Source organism: Phyllobates terribilis, unplaced genomic scaffold (assembly GCF_046119375.1).
Source record: "Phyllobates terribilis strain yellow unplaced genomic scaffold, ASM4611937v1 Scaffold_40__1_contigs__length_11209783, whole genome shotgun sequence".
Classification (NCBI taxonomy): Eukaryota; Metazoa; Chordata; class Amphibia; order Anura; family Dendrobatidae; genus Phyllobates; species Phyllobates terribilis.
Window position 1 is genome coordinate 2,203,031 of NW_027362800.1, and position 22,077 is coordinate 2,225,107.

The 22,077-nt window shown below is 45.1% G+C and overlaps 17 non-coding genes across 17 annotated transcripts; all 17 read right to left on the reverse strand.

Annotated features, from left to right (window-relative positions):
- Window positions 1–498: 498 nt before the first annotated feature.
- On the reverse strand, window positions 499–689 carry LOC141191361 (U2 spliceosomal RNA). Its single transcript, XR_012265358.1, has one exon. It is a non-coding gene; the product is annotated as a U2 spliceosomal RNA (small nuclear RNA).
- A 1,120-nt stretch (window positions 690–1,809) lies between these two features.
- On the reverse strand, window positions 1,810–2,000 carry LOC141191373 (U2 spliceosomal RNA). The gene has a single exon (XR_012265370.1). It is a non-coding gene; the product is annotated as a U2 spliceosomal RNA (small nuclear RNA).
- A 1,118-nt stretch (window positions 2,001–3,118) lies between these two features.
- LOC141191384 (U2 spliceosomal RNA) lies at window positions 3,119–3,309 on the reverse strand. The gene has a single exon (XR_012265381.1). It is a non-coding gene; the product is annotated as a U2 spliceosomal RNA (small nuclear RNA).
- A 1,122-nt stretch (window positions 3,310–4,431) lies between these two features.
- Window positions 4,432–4,622, reverse strand: LOC141191196 (U2 spliceosomal RNA). The gene has a single exon (XR_012265195.1). It is a non-coding gene; the product is annotated as a U2 spliceosomal RNA (small nuclear RNA).
- A 1,125-nt stretch (window positions 4,623–5,747) lies between these two features.
- On the reverse strand, window positions 5,748–5,938 carry LOC141191396 (U2 spliceosomal RNA). The gene has a single exon (XR_012265392.1). It is a non-coding gene; the product is annotated as a U2 spliceosomal RNA (small nuclear RNA).
- Window positions 5,939–7,059: 1,121 nt separating this feature from the next.
- On the reverse strand, window positions 7,060–7,250 carry LOC141184434 (U2 spliceosomal RNA). Its single transcript, XR_012259189.1, has one exon. It is a non-coding gene; the product is annotated as a U2 spliceosomal RNA (small nuclear RNA).
- Window positions 7,251–8,371: 1,121 nt separating this feature from the next.
- Window positions 8,372–8,562, reverse strand: LOC141191407 (U2 spliceosomal RNA). Its single transcript, XR_012265403.1, has one exon. It is a non-coding gene; the product is annotated as a U2 spliceosomal RNA (small nuclear RNA).
- A 1,122-nt stretch (window positions 8,563–9,684) lies between these two features.
- Window positions 9,685–9,875, reverse strand: LOC141191420 (U2 spliceosomal RNA). Its single transcript, XR_012265414.1, has one exon. It is a non-coding gene; the product is annotated as a U2 spliceosomal RNA (small nuclear RNA).
- A 1,125-nt stretch (window positions 9,876–11,000) lies between these two features.
- Window positions 11,001–11,191, reverse strand: LOC141184094 (U2 spliceosomal RNA). The gene has a single exon (XR_012258882.1). It is a non-coding gene; the product is annotated as a U2 spliceosomal RNA (small nuclear RNA).
- Window positions 11,192–12,314: 1,123 nt separating this feature from the next.
- LOC141184106 (U2 spliceosomal RNA) lies at window positions 12,315–12,505 on the reverse strand. The gene has a single exon (XR_012258893.1). It is a non-coding gene; the product is annotated as a U2 spliceosomal RNA (small nuclear RNA).
- A 1,123-nt stretch (window positions 12,506–13,628) lies between these two features.
- On the reverse strand, window positions 13,629–13,819 carry LOC141185265 (U2 spliceosomal RNA). The gene has a single exon (XR_012259944.1). It is a non-coding gene; the product is annotated as a U2 spliceosomal RNA (small nuclear RNA).
- Window positions 13,820–14,940: 1,121 nt separating this feature from the next.
- Window positions 14,941–15,131, reverse strand: LOC141184118 (U2 spliceosomal RNA). Its single transcript, XR_012258904.1, has one exon. It is a non-coding gene; the product is annotated as a U2 spliceosomal RNA (small nuclear RNA).
- A 1,117-nt stretch (window positions 15,132–16,248) lies between these two features.
- LOC141184945 (U2 spliceosomal RNA) lies at window positions 16,249–16,439 on the reverse strand. The gene has a single exon (XR_012259653.1). It is a non-coding gene; the product is annotated as a U2 spliceosomal RNA (small nuclear RNA).
- A 1,120-nt stretch (window positions 16,440–17,559) lies between these two features.
- On the reverse strand, window positions 17,560–17,750 carry LOC141184883 (U2 spliceosomal RNA). Its single transcript, XR_012259596.1, has one exon. It is a non-coding gene; the product is annotated as a U2 spliceosomal RNA (small nuclear RNA).
- Window positions 17,751–18,877: 1,127 nt separating this feature from the next.
- LOC141184131 (U2 spliceosomal RNA) lies at window positions 18,878–19,068 on the reverse strand. The gene has a single exon (XR_012258915.1). It is a non-coding gene; the product is annotated as a U2 spliceosomal RNA (small nuclear RNA).
- Window positions 19,069–20,176: 1,108 nt separating this feature from the next.
- Window positions 20,177–20,367, reverse strand: LOC141190221 (U2 spliceosomal RNA). Its single transcript, XR_012264251.1, has one exon. It is a non-coding gene; the product is annotated as a U2 spliceosomal RNA (small nuclear RNA).
- Window positions 20,368–21,483: 1,116 nt separating this feature from the next.
- On the reverse strand, window positions 21,484–21,674 carry LOC141184143 (U2 spliceosomal RNA). Its single transcript, XR_012258926.1, has one exon. It is a non-coding gene; the product is annotated as a U2 spliceosomal RNA (small nuclear RNA).
- Window positions 21,675–22,077: the final 403 nt, after the last annotated feature.

A 22,077-nucleotide genomic window follows, 5' to 3' on the forward strand; every position in this document is an offset into this window, starting at 1 on the left:
AACGTTTCAGAAAAGGCATTGTAGCAAACCAAAAAAGAAATTTTAAGCGCAGCAGAGTAACCAGCTCACATACCTGTTAGCTCAGGTGAGTTTAAAAGGCTGCTGTTGATAACAAGGGCATTTGCTAAATAGATGGTGTGTGTGCAACAATATACTGAAAGGTCAATTATATTGTGCAGCTTATCTCACCACCTGTAGTTATTTAGGTGAAAGCTCCAAAATGCTTGCCTAATATGTCTGTTTATCCAAAAGGAAGTATAGAGGGAGAGCTAGATAGATAGCATTGCATTACATTACATTACATGGCAATGCAATGCACAGTTGCTGAAGTTGAACCAAAATGAGCTTGTCATCTGGCTTCTGCAACTTTTAACATGAAAAATCCAATGAGGAGAAGAAAAGCAAAGCCAAAGAGTCCATCCCAAAATCCGACAAACAAGCAAAATGAACAAAAAGCATTGAATTCAATTCTTTCTGATTTTAGAAACTGCATTAAAGAAGGGGTGCACCGGTCCTGGAGATACTGCAATACCAGGTCAATGCGTGGAGTGGACAGAGCAAGCTCTTTTTCCATCTCCCTGTTCTAAAAATCCATTTAATATATGGTCCCCAGATAGGGGACGTATCAGATATTAAACTGATAAGAACAGATACTACACTTGATCTTAGCCAAAAGGCCGAGAAGCGATAACCAGAATTGGTTTCTGACTACGGTGCCACCCAAGGATTCTGAAAAGTCCATTTGTGGAGATGGCCACCTGGACTCCCGTTAAGAAGACATGCTGTCAACCTCTAGATCCCTCACATGCCTGCACTTTTCGGCTTGCTGCTGCTGCAATCCACGCGTTTTAGATCTGCATAACTCCACCTCTTTTAGCACAGTACCCTCAACCCCCGGCTGTTCCCACCCGCCTCAACACCGTTGGAAGGGAGGAGAACCAATTAAGGCGGGGGGGGGGTGGAACGAGCAGCTGTCTACCCTTAGCAGGAGGGTTGCTGATTAATTACCTCTCCTGCTGCTGCTGCTGCTGGCTGTCCAGCAGCAGACTGAAGGTGGCTGCTGCTGTGCGCAGGTATATAAAGGCTCAGAGCCTATTATGACACGCGCAGCCAGCGTTCCATTGCCACATTCCGTCTACTGCAGGCGGGATACCTGGATGGCTGAATGTCACTGAGAAGCTCACAGAGACCGCCATAAGCAACAGTTTAAAAGAATGCCACAGACTAATCAACCAAACTTTTTGGGTTGGTTTCTCTTTTATAGTCTGCAGGCATTAAATGAAAGAAGTCAGTGTTCCAGCAGAGGGAGACAACGTTTCAGAAAAGGCATTGTAGCAAACCAAAAAAGAAATTTTAAGCGCAGCAGAGTAACCAGCTCACATACCTGTTAGCTCAGGTGAGTTTAAAAGGCTGCTGTTGATAACAAGGGCATTTGCTAAATAGATGGTGTGTGTGCAACAATATACTGAAAGGTCAATTATATTGTGCAGCTTATCTCACCACCTGTAGTTATTTAGGTGAAAGCTCCAAAATGCTTGCCTAATATGTCTGTTTATCCAAAAGGAAGTATAGAGGGAGAGCTAGATAGATAGCATTGCATTACATTACATTACATGGCAATGCAATGCACAGTTGCTGAAGTTGAACCAAAATGAGCTTGTCATCTGGCTTCTGCAACTTTTAACATGAAAAATCCAATGAGGAGAAGAAAAGCAAAGCCAAAGAGTCCATCCCAAAATCCGACAAACAAGCAAAATGAACAAAAAGCATTGAATTCAATTCTTTCTGATTTTAGAAACTGCATTAAAGAAGGGGTGCACCGGTCCTGGAGATACTGCAATACCAGGTCAATGCGTGGAGTGGACAGAGCAAGCTCTTTTTCCATCTCCCTGTTCTAAAAATCCATTTAATATATGGTCCCCAGATAGGGGACGTATCAGATATTAAACTGATAAGAACAGATACTACACTTGATCTTAGCCAAAAGGCCGAGAAGCGATAACCAGAATTGGTTTCCGACTACGGTGCCACCCAAGGATTCTGAAAAGTCCATTTGTGGAGATGGCCACCTGGACTCCCGTTAAGAAGACATGCTGTCAACCTCTAGATCCCTCACATGCCTGCACTTTTCGGCTTGCTGCTGCTGCAATCCACGCGTTTTAGATCTGCATAACTCCACCTCTTTTAGCACAGTACCCTCAACCCCCGGCTGTTCCCACCCGCCTCAACACCGTTGGAAGGGAGGAGAACCAATTAAGGGGGGGGGGGTGGAACGAGCAGCTGTCTACCCTTAGCAGGAGGGTTGCTGATTAATTACCTCTCCTGCTGCTGCTGCTGCTGGCTGTCCAGCAGCAGACTGAAGGTGGCTGCTGCTGTGCGCAGGTATATAAAGGCTCAGAGCCTATTATGACACGCGCAGCCAGCGTTCCATTGCCACATTCTGTCTACTGCAGGCGGGATACCTGGATGGCTGAATGTCACTGAGAAGCTCACAGAGACCGCCATAAGCAACAGTTTAAAAGAATGCCACAGACTAATCAACCAAACTTTTTGGGTTGGTTTCTCTTTTATAGTCTGCAGGCATTAAATGAAAGAAGTCAGTGTTCCAGCAGAGGGAGACAACGTTTCAGAAAAGGCATTGTAGCAAACCAAAAAAGAAATTTTAAGTGCAGCAGAGTAACCAGCTCACATACCTGTTAGCTCAGGTGAGTTTAAAAGGCTGCTGTTGATAACAAGGGCATTTGCTAAATAGATGGTGTGTGTGCAACAATATACTGAAAGGTCAATTATATTGTGCAGCTTATCTCACCACCTGTAGTTATTTAGGTGAAAGCTCCAAAATGCTTGCCTAATATGTCTGTTTATCCAAAAGGAAGTATAGAGGGAGAGCTAGATAGATAGCATTGCATTACATTACATTACATGGCAATGCAATGCACAGTTGCTGAAGTTGAACCAAAATGAGCTTGTCATCTGGCTTCTGCAACTTTTAACATGAAAAATCCAATGAGGAGAAGAAAAGCAAAGCCAAAGAGTCCATCCCAAAATCCGACAAACAAGCAAAATGAACAAAAAGCATTGAATTCAATTCTTTCTGATTTTAGAAACTGCATTAAAGAAGGGGTGCACCGGTCCTGGAGATACTGCAATACCAGGTCAATGCGTGGAGTGGACAGAGCAAGCTCTTTTTCCATCTCCCTGTTCTAAAAATCCATTTAATATATGGTCCCCAGATAGGGGACGTATCAGATATTAAACTGATAAGAACAGATACTACACTTGATCTTAGCCAAAAGGCCGAGAAGCGATAACCAGAATTGGTTTCCGACTACGGTGCCACCCAAGGATTCTGAAAAGTCCATTTGTGGAGATGGCCACCTGGACTCCCGTTAAGAAGACATGCTGTCAACCTCTAGATCCCTCACATGCCTGCACTTTTCGGCTTGCTGCTGCTGCAATCCACGCGTTTTAGATCTGCATAACTCCACCTCTTTTAGCACAGTACCCTCAACCCCCGGCTGTTCCCACCCGCCTCAACACCGTTGGAAGGGAGGAGAACCAATTAAGACGGGGGGGGGGGGTGGAACGAGCAGCTGTCTACCCTTAGCAGGAGGGTTGCTGATTAATTACCTCTCCTGCTGCTGCTGCTGCTGGCTGTCCAGCAGCAGACTGAAGGTGGCTGCTGCTGTGCGCAGGTATATAAAGGCTCAGAGCCTATTATGACACGCGCAGCCAGCGTTCCATTGCCACATTCCGTCTACTGCAGGAGGGATACCTGGATGGCTGAATGTCACTGAGAACCTCACAGAGACCGCCATAAGCAACAGTTTAAAAGAATGCCACAGACTAATCAACCAAACTTTTTGGGTTGGTTTCTCTTTTATAGTCTGCAGGCATTAAATGAAAGAAGTCAGTGTTCCAGCAGAGGGAGACAACGTTTCAGAAAAGGCATTGTAGCAAACCAAAAAAGAAATTTTAAGCGCAGCAGAGTAACCAGCTCACATACCTGTTAGCTCAGGTGAGTTTAAAAGGCTGCTGTTGATAACAAGGGCATTTGCTAAATAGATGGTGTGTGTGCAACAATATACTGAAAGGTCAATTATATTGTGCAGCTTATCTCACCACCTGTAGTTATTTAGGTGAAAGCTCCAAAATGCTTGCCTAATATGTCTGTTTATCCAAAAGGAAGTATAGAGGGAGAGCTAGATAGATAGCATTGCATTACATTACATTACATGGCAATGCAATGCACAGTTGCTGAAGTTGAACCAAAATGAGCTTGTCATCTGGCTTCTGCAACTTTTAACATGAAAAATCCAATGAGGAGAAGAAAAGCAAAGCCAAAGAGTCCATCCCAAAATCCGACAAACAAGCAAAATGAACAAAAAGCATTGAATTCAATTCTTTCTGATTTTAGAAACTGCATTAAAGAAGGGGTGCACCGGTCCTGGAGATACTGCAATACCAGGTCAATGCGTGGAGTGGACAGAGCAAGCTCTTTTTCCATCTCCCTGTTCTAAAAATCCATTTAATATATGGTCCCCAGATAGGGGACGTATCAGATATTAAACTGATAAGAACAGATACTACACTTGATCTTAGCCAAAAGGCCAAGAAGCGATAACCAGAATTGGTTTCCGACTACGGTGCCACCCAAGGATTCTGAAAAGTCCATTTGTGGAGATGGCCACCTGGACTCCCGTTAAGAAGACATGCTGTCAACCTCTAGATCCCTCACATGCCTGCACTTTTCGGCTTGCTGCTGCTGCAATCCACGCGTTTTAGATCTGCATAACTCCACCTCTTTTAGCACAGTACCCTCAACCCCCGGCTGTTCCCACCCGCCTCAACACCGTTGGAAGGGAGGAGAACCAATTAAGGCGGGGGGGGGGGGGGGTGGAACGAGCAGCTGTCTACCCTTAGCAGGAGGGTTGCTGATTAATTACCTCTCCTGCTGCTGCTGCTGCTGGCTGTCCAGCAGCAGACTGAAGGTGGCTGCTGCTGTGCGCAGGTATATAAAGGCTCAGAGCCTATTATGACACGCGCAGCCAGCGTTCCATTGCCACATTCCGTCTACTGCAGGCGGGATACCTGGATGGCTGAATGTCACTGAGAAGCTCACAGAGACCGCCATAAGCAACAGTTTAAAAGAATGCCACAGACTAATCAACCAAACTTTTTGGGTTGGTTTCTCTTTTATAGTCTGCAGGCATTAAATGAAAGAAGTCAGTGTTCCAGCAGAGGGAGACAACGTTTCAGAAAAGGCATTGTAGCAAACCAAAAAAGAAATTTTAAGCGCAGCAGAGTAACCAGCTCACATACCTGTTAGCTCAGGTGAGTTTAAAAGGCTGCTGTTGATAACAAGGGCATTTGCTAAATAGATGGTGTGTGTGCAACAATATACTGAAAGGTCAATTATATTGTGCAGCTTATCTCACCACCTGTAGTTATTTAGGTGAAAGCTCCAAAATGCTTGCCTAATATGTCTGTTTATCCAAAAGGAAGTATAGAGGGAGAGCTAGATAGATAGCATTGCATTACATTACATTACATGGCAATGCAATGCACAGTTGCTGAAGTTGAACCAAAATGAGCTTGTCATCTGGCTTCTGCAACTTTTAACATGAAAAATCCAATGAGGAGAAGAAAAGCAAAGCCAAAGAGTCCATCCCAAAATCCGACAAACAAGCAAAATGAACAAAAAGCATTGAATTCAATTCTTTCTGATTTTAGAAACTGCATTAAAGAAGGGGTGCACCGGTCCTGGAGATACTGCAATACCAGGTCAATGCGTGGAGTGGACAGAGCAAGCTCTTTTTCCATCTCCCTGTTCTAAAAATCCATTTAATATATGGTCCCCAGATAGGGGACGTATCAGATATTAAACTGATAAGAACAGATACTACACTTGATCTTAGCCAAAAGGCCGAGAAGCGATAACCAGAATTGGTTTCCGACTACGGTGCCACCCAAGGATTCTGAAAAGTCCATTTGTGGAGATGGCCACCTGGACTCCCGTTAAGAAGACATGCTGTCAACCTCTAGATCCCTCACATGCCTGCACTTTTCGGCTTGCTGCTGCTGCAATCCACGCGTTTTAGATCTGCATAACTCCACCTCTTTTAGCACAGTACCCTCAACCCCCGGCTGTTCCCACCCGCCTCAACACCGTTGGAAGGGAGGAGAACCAATTAAGGCGGGGGGGGGGGTGGAACGAGCAGCTGTCTACCCTTAGCAGGAGGGTTGCTGATTAATTACCTCTTTTGCTGCTGCTGCTGCTGGCTGTCCAGCAGCAGACTGAAGGTGGCTGCTGCTGTGCGCAGGTATATAAAGGCTCAGAGCCTATTATGACACGCGCAGCCAGCGTTCCATTGCCACATTCCGTCTACTGCAGGCGGGATACCTGGATGGCTGAATGTCACTGAGAAGCTCACAGAGACCGCCATAAGCAACAGTTTAAAAGAATGCCACAGACTAATCAACCAAACTTTTTGGGTTGGTTTCTCTTTTATAGTCTGCAGGCATTAAATGAAAGAAGTCAGTGTTCCAGCAGAGGGAGACAACGTTTCAGAAAAGGCATTGTAGCAAACCAAAAAAGAAATTTTAAGCGCAGCAGAGTAACCAGCTCACATACCTGTTAGCTCAGGTGAGTTTAAAAGGCTGCTGTTGATAACAAGGGCATTTGCTAAATAGATGGTGTGTGTGCAACAATATACTGAAAGGTCAATTATATTGTGCAGCTTATCTCACCACCTGTAGTTATTTAGGTGAAAGCTCCAAAATGCTTGCCTAATATGTCTGTTTATCCAAAAGGAAGTATAGAGGGAGAGCTAGATAGATAGCATTGCATTACATTACATTACATGGCAATGCAATGCACAGTTGCTGAAGTTGAACCAAAATGAGCTTGTCATCTGGCTTCTGCAACTTTTAACATGAAAAATCCAATGAGGAGAAGAAAAGCAAAGCCAAAGAGTCCATCCCAAAATCCGACAAACAAGCAAAATGAACAAAAAGCATTGAATTCAATTCTTTCTGATTTTAGAAACTGCATTAAAGAAGGGGTGCACCGGTCCTGGAGATACTGCAATACCAGGTCAATGCGTGGAGTGGACAAAGCAAGCTCTTTTTCCATCTCCCTGTTCTAAAAATCCATTTAATATATGGTCCCCAGATAGGGGACGTATCAGATATTAAACTGATAAGAACAGATACTACACTTGATCTTAGCCAAAAGGCCGAGAAGCGATAACCAGAATTGGTTTCCGACTACGGTGCCACCCAAGGATTCTGAAAAGTCCATTTGTGGAGATGGCCACCTGGACTCCCGTTAAGAAGACATGCTGTCAACCTCTAGATCCCTCACATGCCTGCACTTTTCGGCTTGCTGCTGCTGCAATCCACGCGTTTTAGATCTGCATAACTCCACCTCTTTTAGCACAGTACCCTCAACCCCCGGCTGTTCCCACCCGCCTCAACACCGTTGGAAGGGAGGAGAACCAATTAAGACGGGGGGGGGGGTGGAACGAGCAGCTGTCTACCCTTAGCAGGAGGGTTGCTGATTAATTACCTCTCCTGCTGCTGCTGCTGCTGGCTGTCCAGCAGCAGACTGAAGGTGGCTGCTGCTGTGCGCAGGTATATAAAGGCTCAGAGCCTATTATGACACGCGCAGCCAGCGTTCCATTGCCACATTCCGTCTACTGCAGGAGGGATACCTGGATGGCTGAATGTCACTGAGAAGCTCACAGAGACCGCCATAAGCAACAGTTTAAAAGAATGCCACAGACTAATCAACCAAACTTTTTGGGTTGGTTTCTCTTTTATAGTCTGCAGGCATTAAATGAAAGAAGTCAGTGTTCCAGCAGAGGGAGACAACGTTTCAGAAAAGGCATTGTAGCAAACCAAAAAAGAAATTTTAAGCGCAGCAGAGTAACCAGCTCACATACCTGTTAGCTCAGGTGAGTTTAAAAGGCTGCTGTTGATAACAAGGGCATTTGCTAAATAGATGGTGTGTGTGCAACAATATACTGAAAGGTCAATTATATTGTGCAGCTTATCTCACCACCTGTAGTTATTTAGGTGAAAGCTCCAAAATGCTTGCCTAATATGTCTGTTTATCCAAAAGGAAGTATAGAGGGAGAGCTAGATAGATAGCATTGCATTACATTACATTACATGGCAATGCAATGCACAGTTGCTGAAGTTGAACCAAAATGAGCTTGTCATCTGGCTTCTGCAACTTTTAACATGAAAAATCCAATGAGGAGAAGAAAAGCAAAGCCAAAGAGTCCATCCCAAAATCCGACAAACAAGCAAAATGAACAAAAAGCATTGAATTCAATTCTTTCTGATTTTAGAAACTGCATTAAAGAAGGGGTGCACCGGTCCTGGAGATACTGCAATACCAGGTCAATGCGTGGAGTGGACAGAGCAAGCTCTTTTTCCATCTCCCTGTTCTAAAAATCCATTTAATATATGGTCCCCAGATAGGGGACGTATCAGATATTAAACTGATAAGAACAGATACTACACTTGATCTTAGCCAAAAGGCCGAGAAGCGATAACCAGAATTGGTTTCCGACTACGGTGCCACCCAAGGATTCTGAAAAGTCCATTTGTGGAGATGGCCACCTGGACTCCCGTTAAGAAGACATGCTGTCAACCTCTAGATCCCTCACATGCCTGCACTTTTTGGCTTGCTGCTGCTGCAATCCACGCGTTTTAGATCTGCATAACTCCACCTCTTTTAGCACAGTACCCTCAACCCCCGGCTGTTCCCACCCGCCTCAACACCGTTGGAAGGGAGGAGAACCAATTAAGGCGGGGGGGGGGGGTGGAACGAGCAGCTGTCTACCCTTAGCAGGAGGGTTGCTGATTAATTACCTCTCCTGCTGCTGCTGCTGCTGGCTGTCCAGCAGCAGACTGAAGGTGGCTGCTGCTGTGCGCAGGTATATAAAGGCTCAGAGCCTATTATGACACGCGCAGCCAGCGTTCCATTGCCACATTCCGTCTACTGCAGGCGGGATACCTGGATGGCTGAATGTCACTGAGAAGCTCACAGAGACCGCCATAAGCAACAGTTTAAAAGAATGCCACAGACTAATCAACCAAACTTTTTGGGTTGGTTTCTCTTTTATAGTCTGCAGGCATTAAATGAAAGAAGTCAGTGTTCCAGCAGAGGGAGACAACGTTTCAGAAAAGGCATTGTAGCAAACCAAAAAAGAAATTTTAAGCGCAGCAGAGTAACCAGCTCACATACCTGTTAGCTCAGGTGAGTTTAAAAGGCTGCTGTTGATAACAAGGGCATTTGCTAAATAGATGGTGTGTGTGCAACAATATACTGAAAGGTCAATTATATTGTGCAGCTTATCTCACCACCTGTAGTTATTTAGGTGAAAGCTCCAAAATGCTTGCCTAATATGTCTGTTTATCCAAAAGGAAGTATAGAGGGAGAGCTAGATAGATAGCATTGCATTACATTACATTACATGGCAATGCAATGCACAGTTGCTGAAGTTGAACCAAAATGAGCTTGTCATCTGGCTTCTGCAACTTTTAACATGAAAAATCCAATGAGGAGAAGAAAAGCAAAGCCAAAGAGTCCATCCCAAAATCCGACAAACAAGCAAAATGAACAAAAAGCATTGAATTCAATTCTTTCTGATTTTAGAAACTGCATTAAAGAAGGGGTGCACCGGTCCTGGAGATACTGCAATACCAGGTCAATGCGTGGAGTGGACAGAGCAAGCTCTTTTTCCATCTCCCTGTTCTAAAAATCCATTTAATATATGGTCCCCAGATAGGGGACGTATCAGATATTAAACTGATAAGAACAGATACTACACTTGATCTTAGCCAAAAGGCCGAGAAGCGATAACCAGAATTGGTTTCCGACTACGGTGCCACCCAAGGATTCTGAAAAGTCCATTTGTGGAGATGGCCACCTGGACTCCCGTTAAGAAGACATGCTGTCAACCTCTAGATCCCTCACATGCCTGCACTTTTCGGCTTGCTGCTGCTGCAATCCACGCGTTTTAGATCTGCATAACTCCACCTCTTTTAGCACAGTACCCTCAACCCCCGGCTGTTCCCACCCGCCTCAACACCGTTGGAAGGGAGGAGAACCAATTAAGGCGGGGGGGGGGGGGGGTGGAACGAGCAGCTGTCTACCCTTAGCAGGAGGGTTGCTGATTAATTACCTCTCCTGCTGCTGCTGCTGCTGGCTGTCCAGCAGCAGACTGAAGGTGGCTGCTGCTGTGCGCAGGTATATAAAGGCTCAGAGCCTATTATGACACGCGCAGCCAGCGTTCCATTGCCACATTCCGTCTACTGCAGGCGGGATACCTGGATGGCTGAATGTCACTGAGAAGCTCACAGAGACCGCCATAAGCAACAGTTTAAAAGAATGCCACAGACTAATCAACCAAACTTTTTGGGTTGGTTTCTCTTTTATAGTCTGCAGGCATTAAATGAAAGAAGTCAGTGTTCCAGCAGAGGGAGACAACGTTTCAGAAAAGGCATTGTAGCAAACCAAAAAAGAAATTTTAAGCGCAGCAGAGTAACCAGCTCACATACCTGTTAGCTCAGGTGAGTTTAAAAGGCTGCTGTTGATAACAAGGGCATTTGCTAAATAGATGGTGTGTGTGCAACAATATACTGAAAGGTCAATTATATTGTGCAGCTTATCTCACCACCTGTAGTTATTTAGGTGAAAGCTCCAAAATGCTTGCCTAATATGTCTGTTTATCCAAAAGGAAGTATAGAGGGAGAGCTAGATAGATAGCATTGCATTACATTACATTACATGGCAATGCAATGCACAGTTGCTGAAGTTGAACCAAAATGAGCTTGTCATCTGGCTTCTGCAACTTTTAACATGAAAAATCCAATGAGGAGAAGAAAAGCAAAGCCAAAGAGTCCATCCCAAAATCCGACAAACAAGCAAAATGAACAAAAAGCATTGAATTCAATTCTTTCTGATTTTAGAAACTGCATTAAAGAAGGGGTGCACCGGTCCTGGAGATACTGCAATACCAGGTCAATGCGTGGAGTGGACAGAGCAAGCTCTTTTTCCATCTCCCTGTTCTAAAAATCCATTTAATATATGGTCCCCAGATAGGGGACGTATCAGATATTAAACTGATAAGAACAGATACTACACTTGATCTTAGCCAAAAGGCCGAGAAGCGATAACCAGAATTGGTTTCCGACTACGGTGCCACCCAAGGATTCTGAAAAGTCCATTTGTGGAGATGGCCACCTGGACTCCCGTTAAGAAGACATGCTGTCAACCTCTAGATCCCTCACATGCCTGCACTTTTCGGCTTGCTGCTGCTGCAATCCACGCGTTTTAGATCTGCATAACTCCACCTCTTTTAGCACAGTACCCTCAACCCCCGGCTGTTCCCACCCGCCTCAACACCGTTGGAAGGGAGGAGAACCAATTAAGGCGGGGGGGGGGGGGTGGAACGAGCAGCTGTCTACCCTTAGCAGGAGGGTTGCTGATTAATTACCTCTCCTGCTGCTGCTGCTGCTGGCTTTCCAGCAGCAGACTGAAGGTGGCTGCTGCTGTGCGCAGGTATATAAAGGCTCAGAGCCTATTATGACACGCGCAGCCAGCGTTCCATTGCCACATTCCGTCTACTGCAGGCGGGATACCTGGATGGCTGAATGTCACTGAGAAGCTCACAGAGACCGCCATAAGCAACAGTTTAAAAGAATGCCACAGACTAATCAACCAAACTTTTTGGGTTGGTTTCTCTTTTATAGTCTGCAGGCATTAAATGAAAGAAGTCAGTGTTCCAGCAGAGGGAGACAACGTTTCAGAAAAGGCATTGTAGCAAACCAAAAAAGAAATTTTAAGCGCAGCAGAGTAACCAGCTCACATACCTGTTAGCTCAGGTGAGTTTAAAAGGCTGCTGTTGATAACAAGGGCATTTGCTAAATAGATGGTGTGTGTGCAACAATATACTGAAAGGTCAATTATATTGTGCAGCTTATCTCACCACCTGTAGTTATTTAGGTGAAAGCTCCAAAATGCTTGCCTAATATGTCTGTTTATCCAAAAGGAAGTATAGAGGGAGAGCTAGATAGATAGCATTGCATTACATTACATTACATGGCAATGCAATGCACAGTTGCTGAAGTTGAACCAAAATGAGCTTGTCATCTGGCTTCTGCAACTTTTAACATGAAAAATCCAATGAGGAGAAGAAAAGCAAAGCCAAAGAGTCCATCCCAAAATCCGACAAACAAGCAAAATGAACAAAAAGCATTGAATTCAATTCTTTCTGATTTTAGAAACTGCATTAAAGAAGGGGTGCACCGGTCCTGGAGATACTGCAATACCAGGTCAATGCGTGGAGTGGACAGAGCAAGCTCTTTTTCCATCTCCCTGTTCTAAAAATCCATTTAATATATGGTCCCCAGATAGGGGACGTATCAGATATTAAACTGATAAGAACAGATACTACACTTGATCTTAGCCAAAAGGCCGAGAAGCGATAACCAGAATTGGTTTCCGACTACGGTGCCACCCAAGGATTCTGAAAAGTCCATTTGTGGAGATGGCCACCTGGACTCCTGTTAAGAAGACATGCTGTCAACCTCTAGATCCCTCACATGCCTGCACTTTTCGGCTTGCTGCTGCTGCAATCCACGCGTTTTAGATCTGCATAACTCCACCTCTTTTAGCACAGTACCCTCAACCCCCGGCTGTTCCCACCCGCCTCAACACCGTTGGAAGGGAGGAGAACCAATTAAGGCGGGGGGGGGGGGGTGGAACGAGCAGCTGTCTACCCTTAGCAGGAGGGTTGCTGATTAATTACCTCTCCTGCTGCTGCTGCTGCTGGCTGTCCAGCAGCAGACTGAAGGTGGCTGCTGCTGTGCGCAGGTATATAAAGGCTCAGAGCCTATTATGACACGCGCAGCCAGCGTTCCATTGCCACATTCCGTCTACTGCAGGCGGGATACCTGGATGGCTGAATGTCACTGAGAAGCTCACAGAGACCGCCATAAGCAACAGTTTAAAAGAATGCCACAGACTAATCAACCAAACTTTTTGGGTTGGTTTCTCTTTTATAGTCTGCAGGCATTAAATGAAAGAAGTCAGTGTTCCAGCAGAGGGAGACAACGTTTCAGAAAAGGCATTGTAGCAAACCAAAAAAGAAATTTTAAGCGCAGCAGAGTAACCAGCTCACATACCTGTTAGCTCAGGTGAGTTTAAAAGGCTGCTGTTGATAACAAGGGCATTTGCTAAATAGATGGTGTGTGTGCAACAATATACTGAAAGGTCAATTATATTGTGCAGCTTATCTCACCACCTGTAGTTATTTAGGTGAAAGCTCCAAAATGCTTGCCTAATATGTCTGTTTATCCAAAAGGAAGTATAGAGGGAGAGCTAGATAGATAGCATTGCATTACATTACATTACATGGCAATGCAATGCACAGTTGCTGAAGTTGAACCAAAATGAGCTTGTCATCTGGCTTCTGCAACTTTTAACATGAAAAATCCAATGAGGAGAAGAAAAGCAAAGCCAAAGAGTCCATCCCAAAATCCGACAAACAAGCAAAATGAACAAAAAGCATTGAATTCAATTCTTTCTGATTTTAGAAACTGCATTAAAGAAGGGGTGCACCGGTCCTGGAGATACTGCAATACCAGGTCAATGCGTGGAGTGGACAGAGCAAGCTCTTTTTCCATCTCCCTGTTCTAAAAATCCATTTAATATATGGTCCCCAGATAGGGGACGTATCAGATATTAAACTGATAAGAACAGATACTACACTTCATCTTAGCCAAAAGGCCGAGAAGCGATAACCAGAATTGGTTTCCGACTACGGTGCCACCCAAGGATTCTGAAAAGTCCATTTGTGGAGATGGCCACCTGGACTCCCGTTAAGAAGACATGCTGTCAACCTCTAGATCCCTCACATGCCTGCACTTTTCGGCTTGCTGCTGCTGCAATCCACGCGTTTTAGATCTGCATAACTCCACCTCTTTTAGCACAGTACCCTCAACCCCCGGCTGTTCCCACCCGCCTCAACACCGTTGGAAGGGAGGAGAACCAATTAAGGCGGGGGGGGGGGTGGAACGAGCAGCTGTCTACCCTTAGCAGGAGGGTTGCTGATTAATTACCTCTCCTGCTGCTGCTGCTGCTGGCTGTCCAGCAGCAGACTGAAGGTGGCTGCTGCTGTGCGCAGGTATATAAAGGCTCAGAGCCTATTATGACACGCGCAGCCAGCGTTCCATTGCCACATTCCGTCTACTGCAGGCGGGATACCTGGATGGCTGAATGTCACTGAGAAGCTCACAGAGACCGCCATAAGCAACAGTTTAAAAGAATGCCACAGACTAATCAACCAAACTTTTTGGGTTGGTTTCTCTTTTATAGTCTGCAGGCATTAAATGAAAGAAGTCAGTGTTCCAGCAGAGGGAGACAACGTTTCAGAAAAGGCATTGTAGCAAACCAAAAAAGAAATTTTAAGCGCAGCAGAGTAACCAGCTCACATACCTGTTAGCTCAGGTGAGTTTAAAAGGCTGCTGTTGATAACAAGGGCATTTGCTAAATAGATGGTGTGTGTGCAACAATATACTGAAAGGTCAATTATATTGTGCAGCTTATCTCACCACCTGTAGTTATTTAGGTGAAAGCTCCAAAATGCTTGCCTAATATGTCTGTTTATCCAAAAGGAAGTATAGAGGGAGAGCTAGATAGATAGCATTGCATTACATTACATTACATGGCAATGCAATGCACAGTTGCTGAAGTTGAACCAAAATGAGCTTGTCATCTGGCTTCTGCAACTTTTAACATGAAAAATCCAATGAGGAGAAGAAAAGCAAAGCCAAAGAGTCCATCCCAAAATCCGACAAACAAGCAAAATGAACAAAAAGCATTGAATTCAATTCTTTCTGATTTTAGAAACTGCATTAAAGAAGGGGTGCACCGGTCCTGGAGATACTGCAATACCAGGTCAATGCGTGGAGTGGACAGAGCAAGCTCTTTTTCCATCTCCCTGTTCTAAAAATCCATTTAATATATGGTCCCCAGATAGGGGACGTATCAGATATTAAACTGATAAGAACAGATACTACACTTGATCTTAGCCAAAAGGCCGAGAAGCGATAACCAGAATTGCTTTCCGACTACGGTGCCACCCAAGGATTCTGAAAAGTCCATTTGTGGAGATGGCCACCTGGACTCCCGTTAAGACATGCTGTCAACCTCTAGATCCCTCACATGCCTGCACTTTTCGGCTTGCTGCTGCTGCAATCCACGCGTTTTAGATCTGCATAACTCCACCTCTTTTAGCACAGTACCCTCAACCCCCGGCTGTTCCCACCCGCCTCAACACCGTTGGAAGGGAGGAGAACCAATTAAGGCGGGGGGGGGGGTGGAACGAGCAGCTGTCTACCCTTAGCAGGAGGTTGCTGATTAATTACCTCTCCTGCTGCTGCTGCTGCTGGCTGTCCAGCAGCAGACTGAAGGTGGCTGCTGCTGTGCGCAGGTATATAAAGGCTCAGAGCCTATTATGACACGCGCAGCCAGCGTTCCATTGCCACATTCCGTCTACTGCAGGCGGGATACCTGGATGGCTGAATGTCACTGAGAAGCTCACAGAGACCGCCATAAGCAACAGTTTAAAAGAATGCCACAGACTAATCAACCAAACTTTTTGGGTTGGTTTCTCTTTTATAGTCTGCAGGCATTAAATGAAAGAAGTCAGTGTTCCAGCAGAGGGAGACAACGTTTCAGAAAAGGCATTGTAGCAAACCAAAAAAGAAATTTTAAGCGCAGCAGAGTAACCAGCTCACATACCTGTTAGCTCAGGTGAGTTTAAAAGGCTGCTGTTGATAACAAGGGCATTTGCTAAATAGATGGTGTGTGTGCAACAATATACTGAAAGGTCAATTATATTGTGCAGCTTATCTCACCACCTGTAGTTATTTAGGTGAAAGCTCCAAAATGCTTGCCTAATATGTCTGTTTATCCAAAAGGAAGTATAGAGGGAGAGCTAGATAGATAGCATTGCATTACATTACATTACATGGCAATGCAATGCACAGTTGCTGAAGTTGAACCAAAATGAGCTTGTCATCTGGCTTCTGCAACTTTTAACATGAAAAATCCAATGAGGAGAAGAAAAGCAAAGCCAAAGAGTCCATCCCAAAATCCGACAAACAAGCAAAATGAACAAAAAGCATTGAATTCAATTCTTTCTGATTTTAGAAACTGCATTAAAGAAGGGGTGCACCGGTCCTGGAGATACTGCAATACCAGGTCAATGCGTGGAGTGGACAGAGCAAGCTCTTTTTCCATCTCCCTGTTCTAAAAATCCATTTAATATATGGTCCCTAGATAGGGGACGTATCAGATATTAAACTGATAAGAACAGATACTACACTTGATCTTAGCCAAAAGGCCGAGAAGCGATAACCAGAATTGCTTTCTGACTACGGTGCCACCCAAGGATTCTGAAAAGTCCATTTGTGGAGATGGCCACCTGGACTCCCGTTAAGAAGACATGCTGTCAACCTCTAGATCCCTCACATGCCTGCACTTTTCGGCTTGCTGCTGCTGCAATCCACGCGTTTTAGATCTGCATAACTCCACCTCTTTTAGCACAGTACCCTCAACCCCCGGCTGTTCCCACCCGCCTCAACACCGTTGGAAGGGAGGAGAACCAATTAAGGCGGGGGGGGGGTGGAACGAGCAGCTGTCTACCCTTAGCAGGAGGGTTGCTGATTAATTACCTCTCCTGCTGCTGCTGCTGCTGGCTGTCCAGCAGCAGACTGAAGGTGGCTGCTGCTGTGCGCAGGTATATAAAGGCTCAGAGCCTATTATGACACGCGCAGCCAGCGTTCCATTGCCACATTCCGTCTACTGCAGGCGGGATACCTGGATGGCTGAATGTCACTGAGAAGCTCACAGAGACCGCCATAAGCAACAGTTTAAAAGAATGCCACAGACTAATCAACCAAACTTTTTGGGTTGGTTTCTCTTTTATAGTCTGCAGGCATTAAATGAAAGAAGTCAGTGTTCCAGCAGAGGGAGACAACGTTTCAGAAAAGGCATTGTAGCAAACCAAAAAAGAAATTTTAAGCGCAGCAGAGTAACCAGCTCACATACCTGTTAGCTCAGGTGAGTTTAAAAGGCTGCTGTTGATAACAAGGGCATTTGCTAAATAGATGGTGTGTGTGCAACAATATACTGAAAGGTCAATTATATTGTGCAGCTTATCTCACCACCTGTAGTTATTTAGGTGAAAGCTCCAAAATGCTTGCCTAATATGTCTGTTTATCCAAAAGGAAGTATAGAGGGAGAGCTAGATAGATAGCACTGCATTACATTACTTTACATGGCAATGCAATGCACAGTTGCTGAAGTTGAACCAAAATGAGCTTGTCATCTGGCTTCTGCAACTTTTAACATGAAAAATCCAATGAGGAGAAGAAAAGCAAAGCCAAAGAGTCCATCCCAAAATCCGACAAACAAGCAAAATGAACAAAAAGCATTGAATTCAATTCTTTCTGATTTTAGAAACTGCATTAAAGAAGGGGTGCACCGGTCCTGGAGATACTGCAATACCAGGTCAATGCGTGGAGTGGACAGAGCAAGCTCTTTTTCCATCTCCCTGTTCTAAAAATCCATTTAATATATGGTCCCCAGATAGGGGACGTATCAGATATTAAACTGATAAAAACAGATACTACACTTGATCTTAGCCAAAAGGCCGAGAAGCGATAACCAGAATTGGTTTCCGACTACGGTGCCACCCAAGGATTCTGAAAAGTCCATTTGTGGAGATGGCCACCTGGACTCCCGTTAAGAAGACATGCTGTCAACCTCTAGATCCCTCACATGCCTGCACTTTTCGGCTTGCTGCTGCTGCAATCCACGCGTTTTAGATCTGCATAACTCCACCTCTTTTAGCACAGTACCCTCAACCCCCGGCTGTTCCCACCCGCCTCAACACCGTTGGAAGGGAGGAGAACCAATTAAGGCGGGGGGGGGGGGGGTGGAACGAGCAGCTGTCTACCCTTAGCAGGAGGGTTGCTGATTAATTACCTCTCCTGCTGCTGCTGCTGCTGCTGGCTGTCCAGCAGCAGACTGAAGGTGGCTGCTGCTGTGCGCAGGTATATAAAGGCTCAGAGCCTATTATGACACGCGCAGCCAGCGTTCCATTGCCACATTCCGTCTACTGCAGGCGGGATACCTGGATGGCTGAATGTCACTGAGAAGCTCACAGAGACCGCCATAAGCAACAGTTTAAAAGAATGCCACAGACTAATCAACCAAACTTTTTGGGTTGGTTTCTCTTTTATAGTCTGCAGGCATTAAATGAAAGAAGTCAGTGTTCCAGCAGAGGGAGACAACGTTTCAGAAAAGGCATTGTAGCAAACCAAAAAAGAAATTTTAAGCGCAGCAGAGTAACCAGCTCACATACCTGTTAGCTCAGGTGAGTTTAAAAGGCTGCTGTTGATAACAAGGGCATTTGCTAAATAGATGGTGTGTGTGCAACAATATACTGAAAGGTCAATTATATTGTGCAGCTTATCTCACCACCTGTAGTTATTTAGGTGAAAGCTCCAAAATGCTTGCCTAATATGTCTGTTTATCCAAAAGGAAGTATAGAGGGAGAGCTAGATAGATAGCATTGCATTACATTACATTACATGGCAATGCAATGCACAGTTGCTGAAGTTGAACCAAAATGAGCTTGTCATCTGGCTTCTGCAACTTTTAACATGAAAAATCCAATGAGGAGAAGAAAAGCAAAGCCAAAGAGTCCATCCCAAAATCCGACAAACAAGCAAAATGAACAAAAAGCATTGAATTCAATTCTTTCTGATTTTAGAAACTGCATTAAAGAAGGGGTGCACCGGTCCTGGAGATACTGCAATACCAGGTCAATGCGTGGAGTGGACAGAGCAAGCTCTTTTTCCATCTCCCTGTTCTAAAAATCCATTTAATATATGGTCCCCAGATAGGGGACGTATCAGATATTAAACTGATAAGAACAGATACTACACTTGATCTTAGCCAAAAGGCCGAGAAGCGATAACCAGAATTGGTTTCCAACTACGGTGCCACCCAAGGATTCTGAAAAGTCCATTTGTGGAGATGGCCACCTGGACTCCCGTTAAGAAGACATGCTGTCAACCTCTAGATCCCTCACATGCCTGCACTTTTCGGCTTGCTGCTGCTGCAATCCATGCGTTTTAGATCTGCATAACTCCACCTCTTTTAGCACAGTACCCTTAACCCCCGGCTGTTCCCACCCGCCTCAACACCGTTGGAAGGGAGGAGAACCAATTAAGGCGGGGGGGGGTGGAACGAGCTACCCTTAGCAGGAGGGTTGCTGATTAATTACCTCTCCTGCTGCTGCTGCTGCTGGCTGTCCAGCAGCAGACTGAAGGTGGCTGCTGCTGTGCGCAGGTATATAAAGGCTCAGAGCCTATTATGACACGCGCAGCCAGCGTTCCATTGCCACATTCCGTCTACTGCAGGCGGGATACCTGGATGGCTGAATGTCACTGAGAAGCTCACAGAGACCGCTATAAGCAACAGTTTAAAAGAATGCCACAGACTAATCAACCAAACTTTTTGGGTTGGTTTCTCTTTTATAGTCTGCAGGCATTAAATGAAAGAAGTCAGTGTTCCAGCAGAGGGAGACAACGTTTCAGAAAAGGCATTGTAGCAAACCAAAAAAGAAATTTTAAGCGCAGCAGAGTAACCAGCTCACATACCTGTTAGCTCAGGTGAGTTTAAAAGGCTGCTGTTGATAACAAGGGCATTTGCTAAATAGATGGTGTGTGTGCAACAATATACTGAAAGGTCAATTATATTGTGCAGCTTATCTCACCACCTGTAGTTATTTAGGTGAAAGCTCCAAAATGCTTGCCTAATATGTCTGTTTATCCAAAAGGAAGTATAGAGGGAGAGCTAGATAGATAGCATTGCATTACATTACATTACATGGCAATGCAATGCACAGTTGCTGAAGTTGAACCAAAATGAGCTTGTCATCTGGCTTCTGCAACTTTTAACATGAAAAATCCAATGAGGAGAAGAAAAGCAAAGCCAAAGAGTCCATCCCAAAATCCGACAAGCAAAATGAACAAAAAGCATTGAATTCAATTCTTTCTGATTTTAGAAACTGCATTAAAGAAGGGGTGCACTGGTCCTGGAGATACTGCAATACCAGGTCAATGCGTGGAGTGGACAGAGCAAGCTCTTTTTCCATCTCCCTGTTCTAAAAATCCATTTAATATATGGTCCCCATATAGGGGACGTATCAGATATTAAACTGATAAGAACAGATACTACACTTGATCTTAGCCAAAAGGCCGAGAAGCGATAACCAGAATTGGTTTCCGACTACGGTGCCACCCAAGGATTCTGAAAAGTCCATTTGTGGAGATGGCCACCTGGACTCCCGTTAAGAAGACATGCTGTCAACCTCTAGATCCCTCACATGCCTGCACTTTTCGGCTTGCTGCTGCTGCAATCCACGCGTTTTAGATCTGCATAACTCCACCTCTTTTAGCACAGTACCCTCAACCCCCGGCTGTTCCCACCCGCCTCAACACCGTTGGAAGGGAGGAGAACCAATTAAGGCGGGAGGGGGGGGTGGAACGAGCAGCTGTCTACCCGTAGCAGGAGGGTTGCTGATTAATTACCTCTCCTGCTGCTGCTGGCTGTCCAGCAGCAGACTGAAGGTGGCTGCTGCTGTGCGCAGGTATATAAAGGCTCAGAGCCTATTATGACACGCGCAGCCAGCGTTCCATTGCCACATTCCGTCTACTGCAGGCGGGATACCTGGATGGCTGAATGTCACTGAGAAGCTCACAGAGTCCGCCATAAGCAACAGTTTAAAAGAATGCCACAGACTAATCAACCAAACTTTTTGGGTTGGTTTCTCTTTTATAGTCTGCAGGCATTAAATGAAAGAAGTCAGTGTTCCAGCAGAGGGAGACAACGTTTCAGAAAAGGCATTGTAGCAAACCAAAAAAGAAATTTTAAGCGCAGCAGAGTAACCAGCTCACATACCTGTTAGCTCAGGTGAGTTTAAAAGGCTGCTGTTGATAACAAGGGCATTTGCTAAATAGATGGTGTGTGTGCAACAATATACTGAAAGGTCAATTATATTGTGCAGCTTATCTCACCACCTGTAGTTATTTAGGTGAAAGCTCCAAAATGCTTGCCTAATATGTCTGTTTATCCAAAAGGAAGTATAGAGGGAGAGCTAGATAGATAGCATTGCATTACATTACATTACATGGCAATGCAATGCACAGTTGCTGAAGTTGAACCAAAATGAGCTTGTCATCTGGCTTCTGCAACTTTTAACATGAAAAATCCAATGAGGAGAAGAAAAGCAAAGCCAAAGAGTCCATCCCAAAATCCGACAAACAAGCAAAATGAACAAAAAGCATTGAATTCAATTCTTTCTGATTTTAGAAACTGCATTAAAGAAGGGGTGCACCGGTCCTGGAGATACTGCAATACCAGGTCAATGCGTGGAGTGGACAGAGCAAGCTCTTTTTCCATCTCCCTGTTCTAAAAATCCATTTAATATATGGTCCCCAGATAGGGGACGTATCAGATATTAAACTGATAAGAACAGATACTACACTTGATCTTAGCCAAAAGGCCGAGAAGCGATAACCAGAATTGGTTTCCGACTACGGTGCCACCCAAGGATTCTGAAAAGTCCATTTGTGGAGATGGCCACCTGGACTCCCGTTAAGAAGACATGCTGTCAACCTCTAGATCCCTCACATGCCTGCACTTTTCGGCTTGCTGCTGCTGCAATCCACGCGTTTTAGATCTGCATAACTCCACCTCTTTTAGCACAGTACCCTCAACCCCCGGCTGTTCCCACCCGCCTCAACACCGTTGGAAGGGAGGAGAACCAATTAAGGCGGGGGGGGGGTGGAACGAGCAGCTGTCTACCCTTAGCAGGAGGGTTGCTGATTAATTACCTCTCCTGCTGCTGCTGCTGCTGGCTGTCCAGCAGCAGACTGAAGGTGGCTGCTGCTGTGCGCAGGTATATAAAGGCTCAGAGC